General features: G+C 40.8%; 1 long non-coding RNA gene across 1 annotated transcript in view; it reads right to left on the bottom strand.

Moving 5' to 3' along the window:
* Positions 1-13,644, bottom strand: part of LOC138769722 (uncharacterized) — a 28,374-nt gene continuing 14,730 nt past the window's right edge. The window contains exons 2-4 of the long non-coding RNA XR_011359298.1: positions 3,716-3,878; positions 3,365-3,450; positions 1-82 (exon numbers count right to left, since the gene is read on the bottom strand). This is a non-coding gene — a long non-coding RNA (uncharacterized lncRNA). The remainder of the gene's footprint in view (positions 83-3,364; positions 3,451-3,715; positions 3,879-13,644) is intronic.

Below are 13,644 nucleotides of genomic sequence, written 5' to 3'. Positions count from 1 at the left end.
GTTGTCATGGAGTGGGATCCTTCCCTTCAGTACAGAAGCACATGTAATGGCAGGGGGGTGATGGTGGCAGGTAAGCTTAGCTCTGTATTATTATCCGGAAAAAAAGAATGTAACATGGATGTTAATTATGCTAGTGTGAAGGCAGCCTAAAAGTAATGAAGCATGCTCAAAGTTTGCTCAACACTCAACTCAATATTTATATTTTTTAAGATGACCAGATGTTCTATATACTCTCTTTCAGCAGAACCGATGTATTGTTAAAGGGGTACTTCAAAGAAAAAAAATATTTTCAAGTCAATTGTAACAAAGTTGCACAGATTTGTAATTTACCTTTGCTTAAAGTGTAACAGGTCACCATAAATAACCTCTGACCTGTTCAGACTCTGACTGATCAATAGAACGTGCAGGGAGAGGACTCCGCTATCATGCATTGTGTCAGTGAAAAAGATGTGCCACCATAGACTTAAATTATGCAGCTGTCTTGTCACATGACACAAGCGTGGCTTGTACTGGCTCGTTCTCACGATCAGTCAGGTCTTAACACTTAGACCCGGACTGATCAAAACTTTTGACATGTCAAAAAGTTTTTTATGGTCACAGTGTCTCTTTTTTTAAAAAAAATTGTCTTTCCAGTATGTAGCACCCGCTCTATGTGCTGAAGGAAGCTGTGTGGTTATTTCCAATCCAACAAGGTGCTCCCTGCTGTTACCCCTGTCCAGAGAAGTTTGCCATTGGGTTTTTCTCCAGCCCTGAACAGTTCCTGACACATGCAAAAGTGGCAGCAGAGAGCACCATGTCGTACTGGAAGGAACACATGACTTCCTCCTTGACATACAGTACCTGATAAATGCTGGAAAGACAGAATTTTTAAAATAGAGGTAAATTACAAATCAATTTAACTAGGGATGGTCCGAACCTGCCGAGGTTCGGGTTCGTATGAACTTGAACGCTCGGCAGCAGATTCCCGCTGTCTGCCCACTCCGTGGAGCGGGCGGATACAGCGGGAGTAACGTCTGGAAAACTGGGATACAGCCTATAGCTGTGGCTGTATCCCAGTTTTCCAGGCGGTCCTCCCGCTGGATCCGCCTGCTGCACGGAGTGGGCAGACAGCGGGAATCATTACCGAGGGTTCGGGTTCGTACGAACCCGAACCGAACTCGGTTCGGACCATCCCTAAATTTAACCTTCCAGCTTTGATTAAAGGAGAAATTTTATTTTTATCCAGGTGGTGAACCGATTTATTTTGATGAATATTGGCCCAGATTCAAGTGTGAAAATTAGAAGCTGGTGTAAACTGCCCACAGCAACCACAGCTCGGTTTTTATTTTAGCAGAGCTGAAAGCTGACCTGCGATTGGTTGCTGTGGGCAGTTTACACTAGTTTCTATTTTACAGTTTCATAAATCTGGTGCATATTGGACAATGAGTAGGTGTAGATTTGTGCCAAATTCACACCACACTGTTTTACATTTTAGGCCCTGCCCCCTCCTGGTAAACCATACACATTTGTTTTCAGTGCAAAAAGATAATTTTTAAAGCAATTTTGCAGTATGCAATGATTTGTGATAAAACAGCTTTTAATACATTCCCCTACATGTTTGTGTATACATTACTTTCTCCTCCAAGCTAATATTTTAGTAACAATATATGTAAGCAGCTAACTGGCTAGAAAGCCATTTAAATTGGAAATCTAATAAAAAAATAAAAATTGTTCTATTTATGTTCCTATTTAGAATGTAAATAAAGTAAATATGGTAAAATAAGGCTGGTTCCACTCTGCAATTTTGATTGCTTTTAGGGTACAAACACACACACCGTATACGCAGCGTATTTACTGCTGCGATACGCAGCAAATACACAGTAAATGCGCAGCAGATACGCAGCAGATTAGATCTAAATAACTGAACACAGCATCAAATCTGCACCATCAAATCTGCTGCGTATCTGCTGCATATTTGCTGCGTATACGGTGTGTGTGTTTGTACCCTAAATGTAAACGTTTTATACACTTGAACATACTGTAATGGAAATGGCAAAACTAAATGAAACACAGTGTTCACACAGCCTTATTTTCTGCAGTACAATAAACGAAAGAAAAAAGGGAAACACAGCAGTAATTAATTAAAGGGAACCTGTCACCCCCCGTGCCGGGGTGACAGGCTCCCGACCCCCCGTTAGAGACCCCTATACTTACCTCATCCCGCCGGGTCCCGCTTCTGGATTCGGTCGGGTCCCGGAGATCTCAGCCGCTGCAGCCCGGCGCGCGCGCTGACAGATGAGTCCAACGCTCATAGAGAATGACGGAGCGCTGGACTCTCCTGTCATTCTCTATGGGTGTTGGACTCATCTCTCAGCGCGCGCGCCGGGCTGCAGCGGCTGAGATCTCCGGGACCCGACCGAATCCAGAAGCGGGACCCGGCGGGATGAGGTAAGTATAGGGGTCTCTAACGGGGGTCGGGAGCCTGTCACCCCGGTACGGGGGGTGACAGGTTCCCTTTAAGTAATTAAACAAATTAATGAATTAAAAACAGAGAAAAATATATTTATACACTGTATTATGTAACTTATATACGAGGTTTCTGACTTCCCGGTATCATTATTACATGCATCATAGAACTACAGATTTTACCTGTTAGGTATTTTAGGCATTTTTCAATATGCATCTCTAGGGCATAAAGCTGAAGCAAAATTCCTTATAAAAACTTCAGTATAGAATTATAAAAAAGGCTACCAACAGAATGCTTTTAAAGAACGAATGAAACATGGGTAACATTTATTTCAGTTTGCATGCCAGTTTTCTGGGGGGATTTGCTGCTGCTCTGGACAGAGGTGGCAGCAGAGAGCACTGTATCAGATTGCAAAGAAAACTCCACTTCCTGTAGGACATACACCAGCTGATTTGAGAAAATTACAAATCTGTACAACTTTTTGGGACCAGTTGATTTGAAAACAATTTTTTTATCTGTCTGTTATCATCAGTTATCTGCTGTTTTATTTTCTGATTTTAGACAATATATGAATTCCCTAATTCTGCGACATCCTCACTCATAGCTCTGTATTGTGCCATTCCTGTTATTTTTACTAGAAATGTATGAGTAAATTACCAGCTGCACTTTAGCTATTTGGGTGTATGACACTATCTAATCACAGATGACAATGCCAGACTTTAGGGATACGCTCCCAAGTCGTAACACTCAGTTGATGATTGAGTCATACCTTTCGAGTAAGAACAAAGGAATGGCACATCATAGATCTATAAGAAAAGATGTTCCAGAATTTTTCTTTCAGGGAGAATACAAGTATTTACTAAAACAGAAGGGCCAGAAAGGCCACAGGACAACTTTTACAGACTTGCGTTTTGATACCTTGGTGCCAGATACTACTGTACATCTTCAGGAGTCCTGTGGAGTCCATGACACGATGAAGCCATATTTTGGTAGCACAAGAAGACCTGCACAATATAAGGCAGGTGATTGTATGTTATGGCTGCAGGAAGAACTACAGAGGTCATATTTCACTGTTTCTTCACACTGTGGCTCTTCCTATTGAACAGTAAGTAGCAGTAAGTCAATGATATTCCTCAGTGCTTACTCACAGCCCAGCATGAAGCAACAGTCAATCCTCTCCAAAATGCTGCCTCTTGTGAAAACTCCAAACTCACATACACCAACAGGTACATAGTCATAATCATGTTCATGGAACGAAAAAGTACTTACCACTTGCTTTGACCTCAGGGTAAGAGGGGTTTTCTTCAAAACTGAAGATGGGTTGAACACAGGCAGGTGTGGCTATGCTCTGCCCCACACATGGGTAGTAATGGTGCATCCTGTACTGGGAGCCTGTGCTGTGTCCTGGAAGGCGGTTATCATTACTTTTCATCTGCAAAAGACAATATACTAAGCTGATACTTAAAGTAAAAAAAACTGATGACACTGATGAAACTAAATACACAAAAGAAGGTGAGGCCGAGCTCTCGTTCAGTCAACAGTTGGATCCACCAATCCTCTGCCTCTGCAGGACTGCTCTGGTGCCTTACCCCCTCAAGCATAAAGGGTCAACCTCCAAAACGTCAATCGGGAAATTTGTCTGAATAAGACATTAAATTTGTTTTAGATTAAATGGTCAATTCAGTTCTGGGTAAAGTCTGGTCAAGTGCGGAGCAGTAAGTGCAGTATGGGACTATTGATATTATAAGTGCAGTATGGAATTATTGATATTTTTCCTATAAATTGTGGAGCGACCCAGCCCATTGAGTGTAAAGAGTTACCTCCTTGGGCCAGCCAGTAGGCAGTAATTCATAGCATATTCTTGCTTACTGTTCAAGAGCAGGATTCCCTTCTCCTCTACATAGTTTCCATGGTGTGCTGTTTTAGGGCTCATGGAAGCAATGTACTGAGCAGTAGGCATACAAGGTAAGGGAATTATTTTAACTTTTATTTTATTAAGGTTTTTATAAAGACATAACAGCTTTGTACATAAAAAAACCTAACAAATTTAAAGCAAACATGTGGAATACAAAGAATAAGTTACAAATAAGTGTCCGAAATGTAGTTGTTTAAAACTTAAGTCCATGGGCCTGAACTCCTGGCCAGAATAGAAGGATAGTCCCGCAGTAATACTCCTTCATGTGACACAATAAGCACCACGATACCATATAATTAGGGATGGTCCGAGCCGAGTTCGGTTCGGGTTCGTACGAACCCGAACCCTCGGTAATGATTCCCGCTGTCTGCCCGCTCCATAGCCATAGGCTGTATCCCAGTTTTCCAGGCGTTACTCCCGCTGGATCCGCCCGCTGCTCGGCAGGTTCGGACCATCCCTACATATAATGTAAACACGTAACATCTGGCCCGTGCTTTGTCTCTCAAGTTACCAATGTAGAAAGTCAGGACTGCACTACTACCGTGGACATGTATAAAATATTGTGCTCAAATTTAAATAAGGAGCAATGTATAAAGCATAACTGCTTACCACACAGACTCTCCTGGCCCCCCACTTCTTATGAGTTCTGGGTTGTTCCAACCTCACAAACTACATGCTCAGTCACTCAGTGGCCCTAGCAGTGTCCTGCCTCTGATACAGAACCCAGAAGAAGTGACGAGGAGCTAAGGACAGGAGCTGCTGAAGACCAGAGGAGGTGAGTACAACATGTTTATTGTTTTCTTTACACCACTCCCAGCAGTGGAGAAAACATTTGTTTTCTTCACACAATTAGTGATCTTTCCCCCCCCCAACTTAACGCTAAATAAAATGATACATACTATGCTATGCACTGCTAGTTTGTGCTATAGAAATAAATAAAACAATTAAAAAAACAAAACAAAAAACAGATAATAAATAGTATAGTAGTAAGAATAAAAGCATTAAACTTGGAATTAAAAGAATAGTTAACGCTAGCCAAAACAATTAAGTATATCATAAGGAAGCTATACGGAAACTCTGATAGATTCTTCTAAAACTAAAGCACGTACTGTGGCAGAAAAGAACAGAGCCCAGGCGAGACACTGGCTTGAATCATTGCAGACGCTGGCACTGCTGTGAGAGGAAACATCTATATCTGTCCATGTTGATAGACATACTTAATTAACCTCTGCTATTCTGTTCCAAGCTACTGTTTAAGACAAAGTCACTGACCCGTAAACAATATGTTGCCATCAGAATCTCAAACTGCTGTGACACTAGAGAGATATAGCCCTATCAGCACTATGCAGTTAAAAAAATCTCTTATATTACCTGCTGAGAGAATTATGGCTTCTATTCATGTCACACTTGAGCTGCCAGAGACACTATGATACTTTTTAGCATAAATCTGCAGGGTGGAAGATGTAATAATACATATTCTATGACTCATAGACAAGAGGAACATCCATCCAAACAGAACAAACTGTACACCCCTCTCCCTTTATTTTACTACAGACACATGAGATGAGAAATATTCTTCGGAGAGCAGAAAATTACATGCAATACACCCAGGCCCTGGATGTCCAGCAGTGATCTACAGCTATGCTTACACCCCCTTTTCCTACATTGTCTCTATGTTACATCCATTTCACTTAAAACAATTCTGCTCTTCATACAAATTACGACTAACATCTTCCTGTGTGGATACTTTAACATAAACATAAAGAGACAAAAATTGTCCTGCAAGATCAGAGGGGCACCCGTTTAGGACTACGAACCCAAAACAGATCTAATGAACCCCTGGCTCCACCACTAGATCTGTTACGTGTAAATTACTGTAGATGGCTTTATCTCTGGCATTTTATCCCCTACATTTGTTTACATGTTTCTTCTCACATTTTTAACCCCCAAACACAAACCTCTCTGTGGGAAAAAACAGCAGAAAGACCCTGCTGTGGTTGGAAAAAAAAACAAACATAAATACACACCAAACTGCTCTTAAAAACACCAAACAAAAAACATTTAATTTAACGTTTAGTTTTTCTTCATTATTATTCTTCATTATTATTCATATATAATATTCCGTCACATTTTTCACCCCCAACAAACGCCATGCGACAAATTAGCTGTTTTTAGTGGGTTCTTTTTTCTCCAGAAAAACTTCTTATCAGAATCCACCCTCATAGCTGATTTTCTAAGAAACAGTGTATTGTGATCTTACAATAAGTTATAGAATTTCTGTACTAACAGTTTATTAAAGAGGCTGACTCATGACGACATCCCCTCCCTTTACAAAAATCCAGCTTAGAAAATTATTCAGGACAGGAGAAGGAATGGCTTGAGATCAAGCTGCCAGACGGCCACTCTGAACAGAACAGAGCCACCTGCACTATATGTATAGGCATGCTGACTGCAGACGAGAAACAAAATGAGCGTAATGCATTAACAAAACATGCATAGAAATGTTCATACAACTGTATAGAAGCTGTTTTTTTTTCTGTTACTTAAATTTTCTGTGAGGACTTATTTTTTGTAGGGTGAACTTTTTGATAGCTTTTCTATATTTTCCAGATGTGTTTAAAAAAACAAAAACAGGCATTAGTGTTCGCTTTTCCTGACAGTCGGAGGTATACAGCTTACATCCGTGCAGTCTGATCAGCGATTGTGTCATAGAGCCTGTATGAGATTGCCTATAACACTGATCACTGATGCTATGGTATGGCATAGCATTGACCAGTGTATGTAACCTGATGACTGCACATAATAGTCCCCTAGAGGGACATAAAAAATGTAAATATAAAAATGTTTTTAAAAATATCACAAAGCCCCTGTGCCAATAAAAGTTTAAATCATCCCCCTTTCCCATTATACAAATAAAGTGATCAAAAAAATAAAATATTAGGAAAGCCATATAAGCATACATACCGTTGTGTTTTGCTGACGTATACAAAAGAAGATAACATGTTAAGTGCATTACGTAGATAAAGGAACCCCCCAGAACCCCCTCAATTTCACCCTATAAATAAAACATTTTATGGTAGATTAATAGGTACCAATACAAAGTACATTTGTTCCTGGAAAAAGCCCTTCCATGACCCTGTAGATGAAGAAATAAAGGCGCTATAGTTCTTAGAAGGCGAAAGGAAAAAATAAAATGCAAAACTAAAAATTGATCCTGTCATTTAGGGTCATGAAGGGGTTAATAAATTTATATAATTTCTTATATATAACTTTATATTTTTTTTTTTTAAACTTTTTTATTTAAACAACAGAGGGCGGAGCATCGCCTCTGCTGCCACCAATGGCTGAGCTGGGATCTGCAGGGCTGCCCAAGCCCTGGTCCTGGAACAGTAACATATTGCTAGCTTTGCAGTATGCAGTGCTAGTAACACTGAATCTCCCCTGATTTCTGTAGTAATGCATGTTAACACTAGAAAAGACATAAGATATGACCGAGCCACCTGTGTCAGTAGCAATATTTAAATATACTGGGGTCAGGGCTTGAGCAGCCCTGTAGTTCCTGACAGCCATTGGTTGTCGTGTCTTTCCTTACTGCTGCTATTCAATGTAAGAAAAATATATATATACATTAAATTAAAGTCTGGCTAAAATTTTTATTAAAATATTGTATTGTCCCCAAAAGTTATACAAATCACCAATATACACTTATTAGGGGAAATGCACATTAAAGGGAACCATTCACCCCGTGGCCCCCGGCAGAAACTGACATACAGTGACATAAAGGTCAATATACTTACCACATCGCTCCCGGTCCCGTCCCGGACCCGTTGTTGACAACGAGAAATCGCTGATTCTTCTTCTCCCGCCCATTATGGTAATAAGCTGAGATGAGTCCAACGTCCATAGGAAACGGCAGACGAGTCCAACCTATTCATGAGGTCCTCTTCTCGTCGCCGCCCATCCACGCCTCCTGGAACTTGATTGACATCTTCAGTCTTCTGACGAATTCCCGCGCAGGCGCCGTTGCAGTGGTCTCGTCACCTCTTCTGCGCCTGCGCAGTAAACAGGATACGTGCTCGAGACAATCGGCGCACGCGCAGTAAACAGTGAGGCTGCGGAGCGGCTACAATTGTGAACTGCGCATGCGCCGAAAACGACTGTCAGGCGCCTGCGCGGGATCCGGCGAGAAGAAAGAAGACAAGGAGGAAGAAGACCCGGCGTCAAAGTGTCGGAGGTGGGGAGAAGGCTGGACTTCGGGCCCGGCGGCGCTCATTACCATAATGGGCGCAAGAAGAAGAATCGGCGATTTCTCCGTGTCAACAACGGGATCCGGACAGGACCGGGAGCGATGTGGAAAGTATATTGACCTTTATGTCACTGTATGTCAGTTTCTGCCGGGGCCACGGGGTGAATGGTTCCCTTTAAGTGCTTTTTTCCCTGCACTTACTACTGCATCAAGGCTTCACTTCCTGGATAACATGGGGATGTCACGACCCGACTCCCAGAGCTGTGCGGGCTAACACAAATAAAGTAGTGAAGATCATGTATCTAGTAAATCCCCCCCAGTAGATCAGAGTGGGAACATTCCCCAGTTACAGATGCCACGGGTAGGCTGGCAGCAGCCACTCTGACGTCCCATTCTCCTCTGCCTTATCTCCATTCCACCTCATCAATAGCTTTATCCACTCCTTGTCCCGCTTCTCCCCAAGCTTCCTCAGCTTCCCAGACAGTAAGAGGCGGGCAGGTGGCACTTGCTGCTAGGAGCAGGCATAGGCTGCTGTCTGCCAGTAGCTCTATGTTGCCAGAGTAGGGAAGCCACTGTTGTGGGCTGGTGACTACCAACCCCTGTAAGCTTACCTGTACAGATTTTCTTTGCAGGATTCAAATCACAGCTGACCAAGGAGGATGTAGCCAGACAAGGCTTTCACTCAACCCTGGTCTTCACTAATATCATCTAGTGCTAGTGAGGAACCAATGGGACATTATCCTCACTTGTTCCGACTGAGGGACATACAGTAAGTGTCAGTGAGGAAGCAGTATGCCATAATGTTAACTTGTTCGATCGGTATATAATCTTCACTTGATCCTCTTTGCTTGGGTGCAACTTAGTGAGTTAAGGCAAACGGCGGCAGGTGTCATCTGTAGTTAACAGCTGACACCTGCTAGGTGCAGAGCGGGTTCAGCTCCCAAGCTTCCCAGCGAACATTTCCTACCCATATATGTGGTAAAGAGTTTCAAAATGAATTATGAGAATGTTTTAAAGCATTGTGTTGATTTATGATGAATGAAAAAGCCAAAATGGGAAATCATCATCCATTTAAAGCTATTAAAGGGTACTCCACCTAAAAGATATAAACCTGCTCAATCCCCACCCAAATTCTAAGCTTTTTTGTAATAGGTTTCTATTACATGAATTTGGCCATTTGTCTGCAGCACATCCTGACTTGCACCCTGAAGCTGCTAAAAAGCCTCACTTCTTGGTCTACTCCGTCTCAGTTCCTCTGTCCTCCCCCTCCCTTCTGAGATCAAAGTCACATGATCTCTGTCCCTTCTGTTGCTAGGCAAGCTGTAACACCACATCTGTAACCCCGGCCACCACGGACTTCACACTAATCATTGAGCACCTGGCCAGGGGGTGGGGAAACAACAGAACAATGACAGCATCCTGAGTAGTATAGAGGGAAGGAAACAAAGTTGTTTCATTTCTCTCTCTTTATCTGTGTAGATGGATAGATAGATGTTCATTCTTCAGCGCGTACAGAGCAGGAGCGCGCGCCTCCCATAGACTCCCATTATGAGCGGGAGGCTAACGGCATTCCGCGGCGGACAATTCCGTCGCGGAATTCCGCTACCTTTGCTCAGTGGGAACAAGGTCTATAGCAGAAGCAGATTGAGCCAGAGATGGGTAGATACTACAAGATGAGGCGGATACTTGACAGTTGGCTCTGTGAAGCAATGCATGCTGGAAAATGTTTCTTGGCCACCGTTATCTTGGACATAGACCGTCTTTTACAAAAACTTTTAACTCAAAAAAGACGGCAGCTAGAAAGACTGGAGATGGCTCAAAATACTTGGTGAGACCAACTAGGTCTAGGTGCATTGCATTTATTAGCTCTTTGGTGGAATACCCCTTTAAACAGAAACATAGGGATTATGTCCCAGTCCATTATGTTTCTTCTATTTAGTTGTATCCTTCTTATAATAACTTCTGCAGCATTTCAGGCTGTCTAAAAGTAAGGTCAAAGTGACTGCTTTTTATTTATTCATTTTGTGCATCAGTCTTTTTTCCTCCTTGACCTCTAAACTGCAAGTACAATATATTTCATTGATAACACCTCTAAACTTTAACAGACATTGCTTATATCAAACATTAACATATACAGAAAAAAAATCTAAGAAAAGGTCAGGGCTATAATGACAAATGTCATGCAGATTCAACATTGGTGGCGTGCTTAGGTAGTGAGCTAAAAATCATTTTATCAAACCCGAAGACAGGGAGCAATATAGTGTTATATTTCTGACCATGGATTTGGAATAAACATTATCACAAATGGTTTGTCTTATAAATCCTCTGCAATGAAGTGTGTTTTGGACAAGCGAGTACAATAAATCATTTCTAGATTATCAATCTCATTTTAGTGGGCATACATAACATATTTGTCTTTTTGACGTTAAGGAGCAGTAACTTCATCTTTTTTGCTTCTAAGAAAGGAAATAAGGCAAGAGAAATTTACTCAAGAAGCAATAGGCATGCTTGGAAATCTCATGCTATTCAACTGCAGTTGGGGTTTTAGGACAGCAATAAATTGTAAATCTCCTGACATATCACTAAATGTGTTTAAATTTAATGTCTTACAATGTTGTCTGTGTTTGCCCCTAGTTTTTTAAACATAAAGGACTTTGTATACACCCAATTACCTTTCTTCATTTAACCAGTAACCATCTATGAATAATTACAGAGCTCAGTAATATGAATACTTATTCATCGGCCTTTGTAAAAACATTTTGATTTTAGGTTTCTGTAGTTCAGATGAATGTGCTTTCAAATCTCTTTTTAATCTATTGACATTGCAGCCAGTTTTAGCAGTGGCTTTTTGTTCTTTCATCCTCACCATCCAACAGCCATAATGTTTTTTATTTTTCAATCGACATAGCTACTGTATATGATGGTTTGGTATTCATGGTATAGCGTTAAGGGTACTATTTATTGATACCATATAACAAACTGGAAAAAGTTTTGGGGTTATCTCATAGGTTTAGTTTTCATGGAGTCCACTGTCTTTACTCTGCAGGTTATCTTTCTGTGTTGTGGCAATCAATTTCTGAGACAATTCTGATCTTCTTTGCGAAGAAACATGGCTTCTTTTCCCTTGGTAAAACCTGCCTTTGATCCAATATGGCGGCTTTCAAGATGGCGACAAAATTCTAGACATAGTCTAAAAGATAGACCCCCCCCCTCCACCTATTACTTGCTGGGGTATTTGGATAGGTAATTTTCCCTTTCTTTTTTACATAAAAGTTGTTCTGAGACTTTTGACTCACCCTGTACTTTTACACTAAATTATGGGGCATATTTATCATTCTTTTTGCGCCATTATTCAGGCATACTTTGTGTTTTTACGCAGGGTGTAAAATTTAATGCATCGTTTATGAAGCGGTTTAAACAAAAAACAGTGCAAACTATAAATAGGCCCCTATAGCTATACGATGGACCAGTGGACAGTAAACTAGACACTGAGCTATCAACAAGGGGAACAAAGCAGCGGGCTTGTCAGAAGGAAGCAAGTTTGCTTAATAAATTTGCAAAACTATGTAACTTGACCTGTCCTAACTATGTTAGTTAAGATGGGAATACCCTTTTGACTTCTTAAAGACGTATGGATTTTGGCATTAAGGACCGCGCAAATTTTAATTTTTGCTGTTTCATTTTTTCCTCCTCACCTTCTAAGAACCATCGTGCTTTTATTTTTTAACCTACAGGACTGTTTGAGGTCTTAATTTTTGCACCACAATCTCTACTTTTTATTGGTACCATATTCGTGTGGATAGGACATTTTGTTTGCTTTAACTTTTTTTTCTGATATATGTGACAAAAAAATCTGTAATTTTGGCTTTATTTTTTGTTTACGCAGTTCACTATACGGAAATACTATCGTTATATTTGGACCGATTAGTCCAATAGGTCAGGACAATTAAGCACGGTATGATACATAATATGTTTTTTTATGTTTTAAATAAATATATAACATGGAAAAGGGGGGTGATTTAAACTTTTATTGGGGGAGGGGCCATTTCATGTTTTTTTTTAAATCATTTACATTTTTTTAATTTTACACTTTTTAAGTCCCCCTACAGGACAATTACTTTCATTTATTACATTACTAACCCTGGTCAAGCATCGATCAGAGTTATCTGCAATCTTCAGTGATCGCCAAGCTGACTGCACGGAGGAAGGTAAGAGACCTCCGGCAGTCAGTTACACGATCAGAACCCCAGCAGTGTGTCCTAATAGGACAGTGACAGGTGTGCAGCATTGCAAGGAATAATGGCGGACAGCCGCACAATTGCAGCAGCCCATCATTAACAGTGAGGACCTGGCTGCTCCTGAGCTCGCTTCACAGATTCTTCGAACCTATTGGAGTATGTCATGGGTCCTTAAGTGGTTAAATTCTTTTAGGTAACAGGAATCTGAAAATCTTTCCTCATATTTGTTACTGTATGTATTCTCTGCTGTGCAGGGCAGGCCTGTAGAAACAGTAGAAACAGAGCTGGTTGATTCATTTCACAGGTAATAAATTCTGCTGTATTAGCAACTAAAATGTACCTTGGTTTTGTATATTAACTGTAAAATCTAGAAATTGAGTTTCAATGGATATAATGGATTCAGTCCAAGTATCTACAAGAAGAGATAATAAGTAATATTTCAGACTGACGCATATAAAATCTAAGGGAACAAATACCAAAGGGAAACTGTTCTATCATGGTTTAAAAACAAGATAAAGGACTTTCTGTTTTTTTTTTTCTACCACAATAACCACATAGTACAGTGCAATATTTCATCAACAAAAAATAGTTGCCTTACAAACTAGAGCATAATGTAAAATGGAAGCCATGACTCCAGGTCTTACATTACCACCTATCTTTTAAGGCTATGTTCACACTACGTATATTTCCGGCCGTAGTTTTTACGCGGCCGGAAATGTGCGGCTGAAACTACGGCCGTGGGAAAAAATAGACATGAGGCTGAAAACATACGGTCATTTACTTGGAAATCTGGTTCAAC

Source organism: Dendropsophus ebraccatus, chromosome 12, assembly GCF_027789765.1.
Source record: "Dendropsophus ebraccatus isolate aDenEbr1 chromosome 12, aDenEbr1.pat, whole genome shotgun sequence".
Classification (NCBI taxonomy): domain Eukaryota; kingdom Metazoa; phylum Chordata; class Amphibia; order Anura; family Hylidae; genus Dendropsophus; species Dendropsophus ebraccatus.
This window is presented reverse-complemented; position numbering and strand designations above follow the sequence as displayed.